Source organism: Gopherus evgoodei, chromosome 16, assembly GCF_007399415.2.
Source record: "Gopherus evgoodei ecotype Sinaloan lineage chromosome 16, rGopEvg1_v1.p, whole genome shotgun sequence".
Lineage (NCBI taxonomy): Eukaryota > Metazoa > Chordata > Testudines > Testudinidae > Gopherus > Gopherus evgoodei.
Window position 1 is genome coordinate 13,459,672 of NC_044337.1, and position 18,020 is coordinate 13,477,691.

General features: G+C 45.6%; 1 protein-coding gene and 1 long non-coding RNA gene across 4 annotated transcripts in view; one reads left to right on the forward strand and one right to left on the reverse strand.

The window, feature by feature from the left end:
- The window catches only part of WDR34 (WD repeat domain 34), a 45,798-nt gene that overhangs the window by 13,759 nt on the left and 14,019 nt on the right, over nt 1-18,020 (reverse strand). The gene's annotated exons all lie outside the window — the stretch shown is intronic.
- LOC115636194 lies at nt 14-17,516 on the forward strand. Its single transcript, XR_003996854.1, has 3 exons — nt 14-371; nt 2,134-2,136; nt 17,505-17,516. It is a non-coding gene; the product is annotated as an uncharacterized LOC115636194 (long non-coding RNA).

The following is an 18,020-nucleotide window of genomic DNA, read 5'->3' on the forward strand; positions in this document are numbered from 1 at the left end:
AGGGGGTCCCAACCTCCAGTTTGAGAACCCCTTCTGTAGGGGAGGGGTGTCCTCTAGTCCCAGAATGGAGGTGGCCCCAAATCCAACCCAAGAAAGGAGAGGGCTGCAAAGGGAAGATCCAAAATCAGTCCTATGAGGCCCTTGCCCTTCTCTTCAGGAGCAAGACTGAAGACATGCTTGGGCAAGGGTTCTCAAACGGGTCGGGAACCCTCGGGGTCACAAGCTGTCAGCCTCCACCCCAAACCCCACTTTGCCTCCAGCATTAATAATGGTGTTAAATATATAAAAATGTGGTTTTAACTGATAAGGGGGTCACATTCAAAGGCTTGCTATGTGAAAGGGATCACCAGTACAAAAGTTTGAGAACCACTGTGCTAGGGGTCTGCAACTCTGCATTGTGAGAAGGAAGCCTTCTCCCCTGCCCCCAGCCTCCCGCTGCCGGAGTGGGATGCTGCATTGTGAAGGATGTTTGCAGAGAAACCTGATATTCAGCAAATAAGGAACATAATCCTTTGACTTTTATACTCTCTAATATCTATGCCTTAGGGTTCCTCCATAGCCACAAGCAGTAACAGTATTTCATCAAATTCAACACAACAGATACCTTCATGGAATTTGGAGATAGGCCCATGATTCCAGTTTGGAGTCCCCCATTCCCCTCCTCCTCTTTAGAATGAATTATTAATACTCATTAGAAACATTTCTAACTACAGTGCTTTGATGAATGTACACAATGTAGACTTCAGCAAAGAAGCAGGGGACGGAATAAAATCTGTATGTGGCAAAGGCACACACCCAATTTTGGCTTAATTTTAATTTTTTTAAATTAATCTTATTCTGATGATTAAGTATTTGTACTGTGTTTTAAGTGTTATTTAAATTCCACTCTTAGTTTTTTGGAATCCCACTCTGTTTGAATTGCCAGAGTTGGGCAGTCCATGTCCTATGGAGAGGTCTATACCAGAAAGTTGTACCACTCTAACTATACCAGTAAAGTTTGTCTACACTGCCCATGTTATAGCACTGCTGCAGCCATGCTGCGACATGGGCATTGTAGACACACTTTATCACCAGGAGACAGCTCTCCCAGCGATAAAAAAAAAACACCGCGAATGAGAGGTGGTAGCTTTATCGCCAGGAGCTGTCTATACTGGCGCTTTTCAACACTAAAACTTTTGTCGCTCAGGGGTGTGCTTTTTCACACCCCTGAACAACTAAAGTTTTAGCACTGAAAGTGGCAGTGTAGACACAACCTTACAACACCCTAGTATAGATGCAGTTTCACCAGTATACAGGTTACACTGCTTAGCCCTGGTCTACACTGCAGGGTTAGGTCGAATTTAGCCGCGTTAGGTCAATTTTATAATGCATGCATCTACACAAGCAACCCTATTCTGTTGACCTAAAGGGCTCTTAATCGACTTCTGTACTCCTCCGCGGCGATGGGAGTAGCGCTAAAATCAACCTTGCTGGGCTGAATGTGGGGTAGTGCGGAGGCAAATGAACGGTATTGGCCTCCGGGAGTTATCCCAGATCGCTCTGAACAGCACTTTGAACTCCGATGCACTAGCCAAGTACACAGGAAAAGCCCCGGGAACTTTTTTATTTCATTTCCTGTTTGGTCAGCATGGCGAAGTCAGCAGCACAGGTGACCATGCAGTCCCCTCAGAATCATAGAGCGTAGGATGTTTCTAAACTCCCCCTATCATCTCCATCCCTGAGGTTATCGCAGATTAGAAGGCAAAAAACCCAAATCACTCGCGATGACATGTTTTCTGAGCTCATGCAGTCCTCCTGCACTGATAGGGCACAGCTTAATGCATGGAGGCATTCAGTGGCAGAGGCCAGGAAAGAATTAAGTGAGTGCGAAGAGCGGAGGCAGGATGCGATGCTGAGGCTAATGGGGGAGCAAACAGATATGATGAAGCATCTGTTGGGGGAGCAAACGGACATGATGAAGCATCTGTTGGAGCTGAAGGAAAGCCAACAAGAGCACAGACCCCCGCTGCATCCACTGCATAACCACCTACCCTCCTCCCCATGTTCCATAGCCTCCTCACCCCAAGAACGCGGGGTGGGCAGGCTCCAGGCACCCAGCCACTGCACTCCAGAGGATGGCCCAAGCAACAGAAGGCTGTCATTCAAACAGTTTGATTTTTAGTGACGCTACAATAAGCAATGTGGCCTTGTCCTTCTCTCCTCCCCCACCCCACCTGGGCTACATTGTCCGTTATCTCTTTTTTTTTTTTTTTTTTTTAATTAACAAAGAAAGAATGCATGGTTTCAAAACAATAGTTACTTTATTTCAAAGGGTGAGGGTGGTTGGCTTACAGGGAATTAAAATCAACAAAGGGGGCGGGTTTGCATCAAGGAGAAACATACACAACTGTCACATCGAAGCCTGGCCAGTCATGAAACTGGTTTTCAAAGCCTCTCTGATGCGCAGCACGCCTTGCTGTGCTCTTCCAATCGCTCTGGTGTCTGGCTGCTCAAAATCAGACACCAGGCAATTTGCCACAACCTCCCACCCCGCCATAAACATCTCCCTCCTACTCTCACAGATATTATGGAGCACACAGCAAGCAGCAATAACAATGGGAATGTTGGTTGCGCTGAGGTCTGACCAACAGCGCCAGCTAAATGTCCAAAGGCACATTCTACCACCATTCTGCACTTGCTCATGCTTGCCATGGTATGGTATCTGCACAGGTAACCCAGGAAAAAAGGCGCAAAACTATTGTCTGCCATTGCTCTCATAGAGGTTGTCTGCCATTGCTTTCACAGAGGGAGGAGTGACTGACGACATGTACCCAAAACCACCCGCAACAATGTTTTTGCCCTATCAGGCACTGGGAGCTTAATCCAGAATTCCAATGGGCGGCAGAGACTGCGGGAACTGTGGGATAGCTACCCACAGTGCACCGCTTGGTAAGTTGATGCTAGCCACAGTAGTGAGGACGCACTCCTCCGACTTAATGCACTTAGTATGGATATTCACAATTGACTGTATAAAATCAATTTCTAAAAATCGACTTCTATAAAATTGACCAAATTTCATACCCTTAGTTTCCTTATTAGCAGCTACTTAGCTTGTTTACCTTTCCTTTTCTCCTTGGTTAAAAAAAAAAAAAAAGAAAACACCACACCTCACAGCCAGGAACTTCAGGAAAAAAACAGCTGCTTTGAGGGCGAAAGTCCCACTCCACCCCACCGGGAATGCCCGGTTTCCCGGACTCTCAGCGCCTTGCCTCCAGGCTCAGATTGCCTGTCCCTGACAGCCAAGCTCAGTGTGTTTGGTGCCTGTGTGTTAGTGCCTCCAATGCAGGCACTAACAAAGTGTTGCATTGCCTCAGGCTTCTTAGACAGGACTAAACCATCCCATAAATCACCCAGGCTGTTCCTATCCATCACTGAATGCTTCAAAAGGAGCATCATCTCTAAACAAAGACTTTCCACGTAGATTCATAATCGCACAAAACTCTGCTATCATCAGTGTGACTGCCAATCCCTCATTCACATCCCACTAGAGCCTTATCAGCCTCTACGGCTTCCCTGCACAATGTACCTATTTGTAGATTTGCTGCCTGGGCCTCAGCCCATACCTTTAGACAGCACTATGCCTTAGAGCAACAGGCAACATCTGATACTTCCTTCAGATGCTCTCTACTAACAGAGGTCAGGACTTCAACTCCAAAGCCCCTCCCTCCATCGGAGGGCACTGCTCTGAAGTCAGCTAATGTGGAGCAGCCACAGGGATAGCACTCAAAGAGAAGGTTACTCACCTTGTGCAGTAACTGAGGTTCGAGATGTGTGTCCCTGTGGGTGTCCACTACCCTCCCTCCTCCCCTCTACTTCGGAGTTTCCTTATTAGTCTCTGCAGTAGAGAAGGAACTGAGTGGGGGCTGGTTGCACAGCATTGGTTAACTGCCTGCAGCAGCGCAAGGCAGGGACCACGCATGTGTGACCCAACTGGCACTGCTACTAAAAGTCTCCAACTATGAGTGCAGGGGAGCACGAACGCTTAAAGTGGAGCACCCACAGGGACAGCACTCAAAGGAGAACTATTTCCATATGCAAAGGGGAGTAAGCTATACCGGTATAACTGTGTCCATGCTAGGGCTTGTACAAGTATAACTATATCAGTACAACTTTCAAGTGTAGACCAGTTCTTTTTAACATGGTGAACACATGGGATAAATTCAGTCCTGCAATAAACAGATCTAAATCAATCCATGTACTTCTTCAATTGAGTTATTGCCACTCATTCCAGGGATGAATATGCCCCATACATAAAAATCAAGATATATGGGAACAAATTCAGCCAAGTCTATACTACAGATTTCTGTTAATATAGCTATGTCTGTCAATGGTGTGAAGAGGTGTGATCCCAATCCTGACTGACATACCTTTGCTGTTGTAGCCCCTAGTGTGGACACAAACTGACAAAACTGTGCTTTTACTGTTATTGCTTGATTCATTTGGTTTTACTATACCAATATAGCTGCATCTACACTAGGAATGCTTTGCCAGTATAGAATACTGGTATTCCTCCTATTCCAGTAAAACAGCAGTACAGCTGCACCTCTGCAGCACTGTACATATAGACATGCCCCAATGCAGACGTAGCTTCTGAATGGACATAACTCCTCTAAAGTCAAGAGATTTGCCCCCAGTTATGCCATAGCTCAATTTGTTCTACTCTGGCAATAGAACAAGGAACGATTATCAGATAATAATGATACTTTACAGTAATACTTCACCCTTCTCTAGCATCTTTCACTTGAGAAATATTAGCGAAGTAAGCCTTCCAACACGGATATGAGGTAGAAATAATTATTATACTCATTTTACGGATACAGAGAATGAGGTAGAGAGAGATTAAGTAACTCACCCAAAGTCAAAAGAAATCGGGGCAGAACTGAACAGAAGTCTCCCAATTGCCAGCCCTGTGCCTTCCTCTATCCCTCTGCTCCTCCTGGTTTATTTAGGCCTTCATGAAACTCTAATTAGTATATCTTCACAAAACAACAACATCTAGCTCTTACATAGTGCTTTTCCTCAATAGATCTTTACAAAAGATGTAAATGCTACAAACATATAAGCAGTGTAACCCAAACCCCATTTGAGCATGACACCTCACCACTTAATACAGTATTGGGAACAAAAGGACCACTCCTAGTTCAATAAGCCATTAATGAGGTCTACAGACATTTTTTTTAAACCTTGTATTTGCTACTGATGTGAATCTAATATGCTGTATAAACTCAGATAAAGTTATTGTATTATGTTTGATATCTGCATGGATACTACGGTGATAAGTGCAATACAAGAACCTATAAAGAAAAGGATATCTGCAATAATTGTATAATTATCTTCACAAAGAAAAAGTAACAGGTACTAAATGGCTCTTTAATCTAGCTGAGAAAGGCATAACAAGAATCAATGGCCAAGAAGCTGAAGCCAGACAAACGCAAATTAGGTGCTTTTTTTTTTTTTTTTTTAAACAATGAGGATGATTAACCTTTGGAACAAACTACCAAGGAAAGTGGTGGATACTTCTTCGTCTCTTGGAGTCTTCAAATCAAGATGTCTTTCTGGCAAACTCTATGAACTCACATGTGTACATTTACTTACTCTGTGCCCCAGATGCTGCACCTCATGAGGCTACAATAATACTTTGTGCTTAAAATTATATTTTCCATTTGCAGATCTTCTCTAGCTTTATTAGAGAAGTGAATGATTCCCATTTTACAAATAAGGAAACAGAGGCACAGAGAAGTTAACTGACTTGCCCAAGATCGCAAAGCAAGTCCCATTATTCTGTGGTAACATGTACTGTTTTACCAGTGCAAGGGTCTGTACATGGACTGTAATGGGCTGATATCATGAAGTATCCTTCACCCTCATTTTCTCCTGAGTTTAATACTTCTAAAACCTGACAAAATCCAGACTGCAGAACTTCTCTTTAGATTTTCAGCAGGCCAGTTTTAAGTATGATCTTAGCAATACTTTACTCCCCTTGTTCCCTTTTCTGCTCTTTCTGTTGGCACTTGATGTTTTAAACATTAATTTGTGAAGCAATTATAAAAGACTTCCAGCACAAGAGAAATAATGGGAGCAATGCACTGTTTTTCTCACAGCAGGACTCCAGTCCCTTGTCTGGAGAAAATACTTAGTGTTCCGCCTCATAGTGAATTCATTCAGGACCCAGACTGCTGTCTCATAAAACAGCGCTTTGCTCCTATATTGCTGAAATCCTAGCATAGCACTTGCTGGGAAATGCTTATTCCTCAGGACATCAGCAGACTCTACTGCTTGAAGATGTTTAAGGGCATTGAGAATCTTTCTCTCCCAGTGATTGAGATAAAAATAAAATTCCCTATTCAAACTCAGCCACTCCACTAAAAAATGCAAAGTGGGTGTTGTTTACAGGGTTCTTTGAACAAAATGCAGTAAATATTAAGTACAGAAAGTAGAGTGTTTCTGAATCTCAGAGTTTACTGTGTTGGGTCTAAACTTTTGGTGAACTTTGGAGCCAAAAAACACCCAGACTGGCCGTCTCTGCATAATCCTTTCTGAACCTTTTTTTGAACAAAGCACTGACCTGCAAACTACTCATGACACCCCCTTCCTCAAGTAGCCATTAGCCTTTATCTCTATGCATTTACTTGTTAAACTTGCTCTTCCTGTAAAATCTTGATTGATTATGCATGACCATTATCTTTTATTAATCACTTTGTTTACTTCTGTGTATAAATATTGATGCTCACCCCTAATAAAGGCGCCACACTTATTCTAAAGCTTTTGGGGTAGTGTGTGCCCGTTGATCAACGCATTTGTGTCTGGTCTCTGACAGAATTGTGGGCCCATATTCCAACTCCGCACAACCTCGGGTGTTGGAGAGGTGAGTGAGGACTTGCTTTATTACCTAACAATTTGGGGGCTCGTCCGGGATTCCTTCTGGTGCGGTACCTCTGTCCAGTGGTCAGACCACTCATATATGAATTGGCAAGGCGCCACAGGAGATTTCTCCTAGCCAATTCAATATTGAGGGGTCGTGTATTGGACAGCAGGGTAAACGCCAGTTGGAGGGCTCCTGTCAGACACCATGGGTCAAGGGACTAGCGTGCCTCTTGAGAGTCCGTTGGGGATTGTAAATAAGTTATGGAATGAAGGGAAACTCCCAGTACAGACAGGAATGTCTAGGAAGAAGTTGTACACACTATGTGTAAGGAATTGGACTGGGTATACCGCGGTATTGGCCGACTCGGAGATGAGGTGGCCTTCGTATGGCTCTTTCGAACAGGCTGCCTTAAGAGGAGTAAAGAGCCAGATCGAAAAAGACCATCCGGGACAGTTATGTTACTGGTTTTGTTGGGACACAGCAGCAGAGCTGTGGAAATCTTTAAAAATTATGGCAGTCAGGTACTCTCCCGAGAGTGAACCCCCTCCAGGTTATTTCGATGAAGGGTGTAGACCACGGCGTGTTTTGACTCGTCAGCTGGTCCCCTCTGCACCTGCCCCTATTCCTCCGCAGGGGAACTCTCTCCTTGTAGCAGAGGGGAATCTGCAGGATCCCAGATTGGAATTTGTGCAGAAGGATGAGGAGGAATTGGAGGGGCCAACCTTGGGAGGAGTAGTTACTAGGCTTAGGTCCAAGCAGGTACAGCAGGGTGCATGCCCCCCCCCTGAGGATAGCCCAGAGGATGTCTCTGTCAAATCTCTTGCGAATAATAAAAGTATGGTTATAGAGATGCCTTTACAGGTGCACGATCAACCTTATATGAGCAATGATGGACGATTGCAACATGCTAGTATTGTGGAATATAAAGGATGGCTAGAATGGGATTTGAAAGAGTGGGGACAGTTGTCAGGGTCTTTTGGGGAAAATCCCCGAAAGATCATAGAACTTCTAGAAAGATTGTTTTTAAGTTATAATCCTACTTATACGGATGTGAATCAGTTGTTAAGTAGAGTTTTGACTGGAGAAGAACGTAGTAGATTGTGGATGGCAGAAAGGACATGGGGAGATAGCAATGCAGCTAATGTTACTTGGATGGATAGGCGGGATCTGGCCGCTGGCTGGAATCCCCTAGACTGGACTCAGCTAAGGCTGACTCAGCTGCGAACAGATAGAGAGCGATTGTTAGAGAGACTCAAGGAAATGGCTCGCCGCTCGCCTAATCAGGCTAAGTTCATGCAGATTCGGCAGGAATCTGATGAGCCGCCCAGAAAGTTCTGGTCGAGGCTATTGGAGGGGGCCCGAATGTTCACTCAGATGGATCCTGAGAGAGAAGCAGACCACCCTACTCTTATTTCATTTTTTGTGAATCAGGCGGTGCCCCCTGTAAGGGATTACTTCTTAAAGTTTCGCCCTGGTTGGGGAGGTGAGTCAGTCACTTCAGTGTTGGAAGTAGCTGATTTTGCCTGGGAGAAAGAAAGGGAAAGTAGTAAAAAGAAAGAGAAAAAGGAAGAATATAAGCTAATGGCTTTAGCTTTTCACGGTGGTGTTCGAGGCAAAGGCCGTGGCCGTGGCAGGGGATTCCAGGGTGCCCGGGGAAGAGGGTCCTGGCGACCCCAGCCATCAGGAAATTGTTTTCAGTGCGGACAGCCTGGTCACTTTAAACGTGAATGCCCCTGGGGACGCCCAGAGGGTCTGGCTGCATCCGCAGATGCTTACACAAGTGAGGAATACACCCCTGCACCACCAGCTCAGCCCATCCCCCAGGCCTGGATCAACTATGGAAAACAGCAGCAGCCGCAGCAAACTCAGCCTCCTCAATGACGGTACCCCGGGGGCGAAGGCAAACAATGTGATGGTCTTATTTCCTTAATGTCTTTAGCCGGCTCCTTTCTCACTTTCTCTCCTCCCAGCGAAGAGCCTCGTTTAACCCTTTCAGTCCAGGGACTGCCTGTCTCTTTCCTCATTGATACTGGGGCTACTTTCTCTCTTTTAAATCATGCCCCCTCTCCCTGGCTATCCTCTGAGGTTAAAACTGCGACTGGGGTGGAGGGCAACCCACAGTCTCTGGGACTCACTTTGCCTTTGAATGTTACTTATGCTGATAAATGTTTTTCTCACCGTTTTCTTTTTTCCCCAGCTTGTCCGATCCCTTTGATGGGCCGGGATTTACTCTGTAAGCTTGAGGCTACTTTAACCTGCACTCCTGAAGGGGTAGGATTATTGATGACAGTGTTAGGAGATTCGGCCCCTACTCAGGGTAATTGGGAAACACCCCCCTCTCTCTCCCCTGACCTCACTGACTTGCCTTCAACCCTCTGGGGAATTTCTGACACTGATGTTGGCCTGCTCCTTTCGGCAGAGCCCGTAAGGATTCAGGTAAAGCCTTCCTTAACCCCCCCGTCAGTCCCTCAATACCCCCTGTCGCTGGAAGCCCGGGAGGGCATCCGCCCCATTATTGAGGGATTCATTGCACAAAAGCTAGTCCGCCCTCAGCGCACTCCCTGTAACACCCCTATACTGCCTGTCAAAAAGCCTCCTAAAAAGGACGGAGACCCTGTTCGTTGGCGCTTTGTACAGGATCTACGAGTTGTTAATCAGTATGTGGTCCCTCTTCATGCAGTAGTTCCTGACCCAGCTACTATCATCAGCCAAATCCCCTGGGATGCTGAGTGGTTCACTGTTATTGACTTAAAATCAGCTTTTTTCAGCATTCCTGTGCACCCAGACTCTCAGTATCTCTTTGGTTTCACCTGGGAGGGACAAAGTTATGTCTGGCAACGACTTCCTCAAGGCTACAGAGACAGCCCCACGATTTTCAGCCAGTGCCTCCGCCACGACTTGGAAGGTTTCACCAGTCCGCAGGGATCCACATTGGTCCTATACGTAGATAACATCCTATTAGGTAATCGCGAAGAAGCTGCCCTCCGCATCGATGGTAAGGCACTTTTATTATACCTACACACCAGAGGCCACAAGGTAGACCCTAAAAAGATTCAGTGGGTCTCACAAAAGGTCCGATATCTGGGCTTCCTGTTAACCCCAGAAGGAAGACAGATGGACCCAGCCCGCATAAAGACTATTCAAAACTGCCCTCTACCGAACACCAAGAAACAACTTCGAGGTTTCTTAGGATTAACTGGCTTCTGTCGCCCCTGGTTGCCGTCCTGCGGGGAGTTAAGCAAACCGCTCCACCGACTCACTGCTAACCTTGCTCCTGACCCTTTGCAGTGGTCCCCGGACACTATTCAAGCCTTTCAGTTACTCAAGGACAGTGTGGCCTCCTCCATGTCTCTCCGCCCCCCCAATTACAGCAAACCCTTTCACCTTTTTGTCCACGAGAGGGGCGGAATTGCTAGTGGTGTCCTTACCCAGCTGAGCGGGCCCCACCATTTCCCGCTTGCTTTTTACTCTCAGCAAATCGACCCTGTCGCTCAGGGAACCCCATCCTGCACCCGGACTCTGGCAGCAGCTGCCCTGCTGATCACAAAGGCAAAGAGCCTAACCCTGGGTCATTTTACCACGGTTTGGACCTCTCATGCCTTGTCAGCCCTTCTGCGTAGGGGCACAACCCAAGTCTTTTCGGCCCATCGTCAGCAACAGCTAGAGGCCGAACTCTTAGAAGACACTAACCTAATTTTTAAAAGGTGTGGACCCCTTAATCCAGCTACCTTGCTTCCTGACCTGCCAGTCCCCCAGGACCAGCACGACTGTGTGGAAGTAGTTTACAGCATCTTACAGATAAGAGACAACCTGTTTGACGTGCCACTGGACAACCCCGATTGCATCCTCTTCTCGGACGGAAGCTCCTTCTATGTTGATGGCAAGCGTTTCACTGGTTATGCTGTCACCTCTGAATGGGACATTCAAGAGGCCGCCTCACTGCCAGGCAACTGGGGAGCCCAAGCCGCTGAACTCTATGCCCTGGCCCGAGCTTGCCAGTTGGCCGCTGGTAAGACCGTTACCATTTTTACTGATAGCAAATATGCTTTTGGAGTTGTGCATTGTCATATCCACCTCTGGAAGTTTCGAGGTTTCCAGACAGCTGCCGGTAAACCCATTCAGCACCTCCCCCTCATCCACAAGCTTTTGGACGCCCTCCAAAAACCCTCCGTCCTGGCTGTAGTTCACTGCCGGGCCCATACTAAAGATAGCAGCCCCGTTACCCGTGGGAATGCCCTGGCTGACGCCTCCGCCAAGAAGGCTGCCACCTTACCTTTAGCCATGCCCACATTGGCTATTGCAACCTCCTCCTTTACTCCACCGCACCCCGTACCAGTACCCGCTGCTGAACTAAAATCATGGGAAAGCCTCGGGGCCACTCTGGTCAAAGGGACCTGGCTTATGCCAGATGGCCGAGCCTGCCTCCCTCGCTCCACATACCCCGTGGCAGTTCGCTGGCACCATGATAAAGGGGGTCACTACGGCACGCACGCCCTCGTGGACACTATCGCTCGCTTTTGGTATGCTCCAGGCATTCAACCCTATTGCCTATCAATAGTGAAAGCATGCAGCACATGTCAGCGTAATGGACCTGCTCCACCTCTTAACAAAATTAAGGGTGGAAGACCTCCGCCTGCTGCTCCATTTCAACATCTTCAAATTGATTTTGCAGATATGCCAAAGGCTTTTGAAAAAAAGCACCTCCTTGTTTTGGTTTGCCCTCTGACTTCCTGGGTCGAAGCTTTTCCTACTGCTTATTGTACTGCTGCCACAGTGGCGAAGATTCTCCTTAAAGATATTGTACCCCGTTTTGGCATCCCTCTTGTGCTCGACTCAGATCGCGGACCTCACTTTACTGGTCATGTCCTTGGCCATTTAGAACAAGGACTGGGCATTTCACACTCCTTTCATACACCCTACCACCCCCAGTCTAGCGGAAAAGTTGAGCGTATGAATAGGGAACTTAAGTTTACATTGGCTAAATACTGTCAGGAAACAGGATTAAAGTGGCCTCAGGTACTTCCCTTGGTCCTGTTTCACCTTCGTACTCGCCCAACCCGCGCATTGGGATTATCCCCCTTTGAACTGCTCTATGGACACCCCCCTTTCAAAGGCGGGGCGCTACCACGTGCTGATGTTTCACTATTGGGAGGGGATCATATGACTGCGTGTCAGTTTCTCTCCCTACAGGCTCGCCTCCGTACCCTTTGGAAAGCCTCTCAGTTTTCCCAGACCGTGCCGCTGGAGGAACAAATCCACCCGTTCCAACCAGGGGACTTCGTCTGGGCCAAAAAGTTCGTTCGTGACGACACCCTCCAGCCAAGGTTTACTGGACCCCACCAGGTTCTTTTGACAACCCAGACTGCAGTGTTCCTGGAAGGACGCAAATCTTGGATCCACCACTCCCACGTCAAGCCAGCCGTAGTGGACCACAGTGACGGACCAGCAGCTCTTGTCACCACTGAGGACACTGCCTTCGACCAGTGGACCAGCTTACCTCTCTCAGACATTAGACTTAAATTAACTCGGAAAAAATGAGAGGACCCTTTATTCTGACAACTGTATGTTTTTTATGCTTTTTCAGTTTATTTTCTGCTTATGAAAATAATGCTTTTATTAGATATTCCCATAAGGTTAAAACTCGTATTTTAGGAAATAGAAGTGATTGCTGGGTATGTACTCAATTTCCAGTAAATGCAGCACAGGGACTCCCCTTCACACCCATTCCCCTAACCACTGCTAATATGACTTGAATGCCACCGACTAAAATAAAAGATCCAGTCCAACCCAATCTTACATGGGACAAAACAGAAGTGCCAATTAACAAATATCTCAGGGTAACCAATCAAACAGGATCACTGTGTTTTGTTAAAAAAAAAGGGTCAACTTTTGTGGGAACAAGTAAATGCAACATATATTTTAATGGCACCGCCTTTAGTAAAAATCTTGGCTTCAAGCCTTGCGCATCCCACTTATCCCATATGTGGATCCCTCACCCCGATCCAACCTTTTCAACTTTTTCATGGAGGGGCAGGTTTTCAGAGTCAGTTTTTAAAAAGCCCTGCTCAGATCTCGAAGGTGTCCAACTAATTGTTAAAGGATACACAATTGCCTTCTACAACTGCTCAAGCAGTACTACACTGCCCTTTGAGGACAACACTACAAAATTGTGCCTCTGCAGTTCACACAACGACCCCTCTGCGTTACCAGGGGAACAGTGGTACAACGGGCGGTGGGTTACCTCCTACTTTGAGAAATGGAATACCCAAAACGCATTATATGGAACATACTGGGTGTGCGGGCCCAAGGCTTATTATTTTCTCTCCCCTGATTGGGCAGGGTCATGTTATTTGGCATGGCTAGCACCGCCTTCTCGGATCTCCCTCACTCCCCCTCATTTTCCCCACGTTCGTAACATCCGTGAAACTGACAGAAATATTAATCTCCGTGATGGTTTGTCCTGGCAGCGGTGGGCTGGTCACACTAGCTTGAAGGGTGCTATCATCCGTCTACAGGAACTATTAGAATCTTTAACCAATGAAACTGCAACCCTATTTGAGAACCAGGCCGGGAAAATGTCCCAGCTGCGCCAGTTGGCTTTGCAAAACAGAATGGCTTTAAATATAATGTTAGCAGCCCAGGAAGAAACTTGCGCCCTCATAAATGAAGAATGCTGTGTTTTTGTAAATGACACCTACTCTGACACTTTTCAACGTACCAAACACCTAAGGGAAATGGCTAAAAACTACTCCTCTGGCCAGCCACCTTATGATTGGTGGGGAGCCTTATGGAATTGGCTGCCCGGATTTGGGTGGGTTAAAAACCTCTTGGTGGGTGTTGTTGGGGCCATGGTAGTCCTTATAATACTGTGTTGCTGTATTCAGTGTGTCCCCTCCCTCATAAACTCATGTAAGTCAGTTTATTCTTTTCCCACTTCAGCTAAAAGCCTTACTCTCTTCGAATTGGCCCAGGCTGAAATTGCCAAGCGGCCCTTGAGATCTTGAAATAGGGTGTAGCTTTTTGATTAATAGTTATCTCAAAGCTACAAATGGAGGAATGTTGGGTCTAAACTTTTGGTGAACTTTGGAGCCAAAAAACACCCAGACTGGCCGTCTCTGCATAATCCTTTCTGAACCTTTTTTTGAACAAAGCACTGACCTGCAAACTACTCATGACACCCCCTTCCTCAAGTAGCCATTAGCCTTTATCTCTATGCATTTACTTGTTAAACTTGCTCTTCCTGTAAAATCTTGATTGATTATGCATGACCATTATCTTTTATTAATCACTTTGTTTACTTCTGTGTATAAATATTGATGCTCACCCCTAATAAAGGCGCCACACTTATTCTAAAGCTTTTGGGGTAGTGTGTGCCCGTTGATCAACGCATTTGTGTCTGGTCTCTGACAGAATTGTGGGCCCATATTCCAACTCCGCACAACCTCGGGTGTTGGAGAGGTGAGTGAGGACTTGCTTTATTACCTAACAACTGTATGCTAGACAACTTTACTGAACATTTGAACCTGACTGAAAACAAGTATTTCAGAAAAGTTCTCAGTGTTTAAGCTAAACATTTATAATTTAAAACAGAGAGCCTGCTGCAGTCATCGCTAAATTAGCTTTAATCAGCATGATTTCCACATATAAAACATTAGTTTATTAATAATTATAGAGTATCAAATATATGCAATGCTTTACAACCATAGATTAAGACAGTGGTTTTCAAACTTTTTTTCTAGCAACCCAGTTGAAGAAAATTGTTGATGCCCACAACCCAACGGAGCTGGGGATGAGGGGTTTAGGGTGTGGGAGGGGCTCAGGGCTAGGGCAGAGGGTAAGGGTGCAGGAGTGAGGGCTGCGGGGTGGGGCCAAGAATGAGTTCAGGGTGTGGGAGGGGGCCCAGGGTTTGCGGGGGCTCACGGCTGGAGCAGGGGGCTTGGGATGTGGGAGGGGTCAGGGCTCTGGGCTGGGGGTGCAGGCTCTGGGGTGTAGTCGAGAATGAGGGGCTTAGGGTGCAGGAAGGGGTTTTGGGTGAGGGGGCTCAGGGCTGGGGCAGGGGATTGGGACGCAGGGTTGGGGTGTGGGCTTACTTCAGGTGGCTCCCAGTCAGTGGCACAGCAGCGGTGCTAAGGCAGGCTTCCTGCCTGTCCTGACACTATGCACAGACTGTGCTGTGCCCCAAAAGCGGCCAGCAGCAGGTCTGGCTCCTACGCAGAGGTGCACGAGCAGCTCCACATGGCTCTCGCCAGCAGGCACCGGCCCATGGGAGTGCGAAACCAGTGCTCGGGGTGGGCGCAGTGTGTGGAGCCCCATGCCCCTCCCCATCTAGGAGCCAGACCGGCTGTTGGCCACTCCCAGGGCGCAACATGGTGTCAGAACAGATAGGAACTAGCCAGGCAGCACCCCCAACAGGACTTTTAACAGCCCAGTCAGCAGTGCTGACCAGAACCGCTGTGACCCAGTGCCTTACAGTCTGCGACCCGGTACTGGGTCACAACACGCAGTTTGAAAACCATTGGATTAAGACACTTTCCCTGCCAAAATAATAATTCCTAGCATTTACTGCACTTCGCATGTTCAAAGTACTTTAAAAACATTAATTAATTGACAGAAGACAATTTGAAATAAAATATCTGTCTCCTAGATTAGCAAGTGAGATGATAAAGCTGGGATTTAAAATATGTGAAACGATGAAAATTCTCAAACCGGCAATATTTTCAGCAAGTACTGTGCAAAGTTAGCGTAACAGTTATATACATTCCCTGGTAATATGCTGCACGTGTCTGAACTTCTTCCATAAGTATGAGATGTGACCAAACAGCAAAAGGAGAGGCCAAGTATCCTTTTAGAGAGTGATGATTTTGTTCTTGGGTCATTAGAAATCCACAATCTCTGATCTGCTTGACAGTTTCACAGTATCAACTGTGTTTGAACAGAGTAATCAGCATTTCTTCTCTCTCGTGTGTGAGAACACAAATGGCAACATCACAAACATACAGAATTTTCTGTTTTGAGATGTTAATACTGAACTGAAAATGGAGTGTAATTATGGGTATTTTAAAAAGAGGGATTTTCATCAGCCTCATATTAACATATTGCTAATAGGTGACAACAAAAGTGGCTCTTTTTTACAACCTGACCTATGTTCTCTCTGCTTTGTGCTACACAAGACAGGATACTAGAAAGTTCAATTTTCTTTTTATATATCTATATATATCTCTATATAGATATAGATATATAAAATGGAGCAGATCAGCAACAGGAAACAGACAAGAGCAGGAAAAGACTGAAAAGGGAAACAAAGCATGGAATGAAGGGGCATTGGGAGACATAACAGAAGGAGGAAGGGAACATAAGGGAGCTGAGGTAGAGGATACAGCATATTTCTGCTCTTTAGGTTAGGGACCATTTCTTTGTACAGTGCTTCTCTAGGCACTATTGCAATTCAATTAACAATTTTGGATAGAAGGGGAAAGTATTAAAAAGACACCATAGATATCAATGGGGAAAGAGCAAAAACAGGGCTCTTTTTTGTTGCTAACCTTTGAGGTTTTATTACGTGATTTTCCATATGATGTATTATAAATGTAAAGAAATGCTAAATATATTATATAGTTCAGCCAGTAGGTGGCGCTGTGCATAAAATACCCTATTTAAGCAAACCTCAGCCATACCCCGCAGAGCACTTATTAAAGGATCTTATAATAAACACATCTGGTCTTGTGTACATAAGCAAGCTCTGTGGCCAATCCATATCTGGTACAGAAGAAATGAGATGGTTTCAGGAATAAATTAAGACCAGAAACAGAAGAAAAACCAATAGCAACAGTTGCAAACAGAAGGAACACCACCAAAGGTTGCAGGATCTCATCAACATGCACAACTTCAGCTTTGACAGTCCTTCAGAATATATGGCGTGGAAACAATTTTTTGCAAGATTTAGTATTGCTTCCAAGTTCTACAAGAAAACTGATGATATACAGGTATCTTCTTTAGCTTATGATCTGGGGAAGCAAGCAGATAATATGTTTAAATCATTTGACTTTACTGAAGAGTCACAAAGATGACTATGAAAGAGTTGTGACTATGTTTGATGCATACTTCTGTACTCAGAGAAATGTGGTTTACGGAAGAGCATGTTTTAACCAGAGAATTCAAGAACCAGGAGAAAATGTTGGAAATTTTATAAGTGTGGGGCACACGTTGGCTGACAACTGTGATTTTGGGCAAGCAAAATATGAAAAAATCAGAAGCAGGCTAGTTATTGGGTTAAGAGATAAAAACCTTTCATGCAGTGTATGCACTCTACCAAACACACCCTGGAAGAGACTAGCTGAAGATTTATGCAAATTCAGCAGACATCATACCTGGTTGTTGTAGACTATTTGTCACGTATATAGGAAATAATGTATTTCAAATACATAACATATTGCAGTGTTATCGAAAAACTGAAATGCGCTTTTGCTCACTTTGGTATTCCAGAACAACCAGTGACAGACAACAGGCTACAATTCACTGCAGCAGAATTTAAGTCATTCCAATTTATATACGATTTGTTCAGATTACTAGCAGCCTTCATTATCCACAAGCAAATGGAGAGCTGTGCTGACAGCCAAGAAAATCCTACAGTGGGAAGATTCATTCCTTGCTCTTCCGTGTTTACAGATAAACATTAATAGCTGCTACTGGATATACTCCAGCACAACTCCTAACAGAAAGACAACTCAAAACTGTTTTTCCAACTTTGGATAATAACATATCTCCAAAGCAGCCAGACATGAAGGGAGTAGACAACTTGATAAGGATTCTGGGAAAGCTAGAACTAGAATTTTAGAAAAGTGTGACAGTCCACTTTACAACACATGTCACTCAGCTAGAAAACTGCCAGATCTAGAATCTGGTTACCATGTTCATGTCAAAGTGATGGAGAAAAAGCATGAACAACTACAATTGTTCTAAAGAAAGAGAATTCAGCATCGAGAGCATATGTGATTGAGACCAACAGCCACAGTGGAGAGTTCAACAGAAACCATCAACATCTACAGTTTATTCCTCAGAAAGAATAATCAACAGAGCAAATGTAACCCACACACTTCCTGGGTGTAGTACTCTGTCC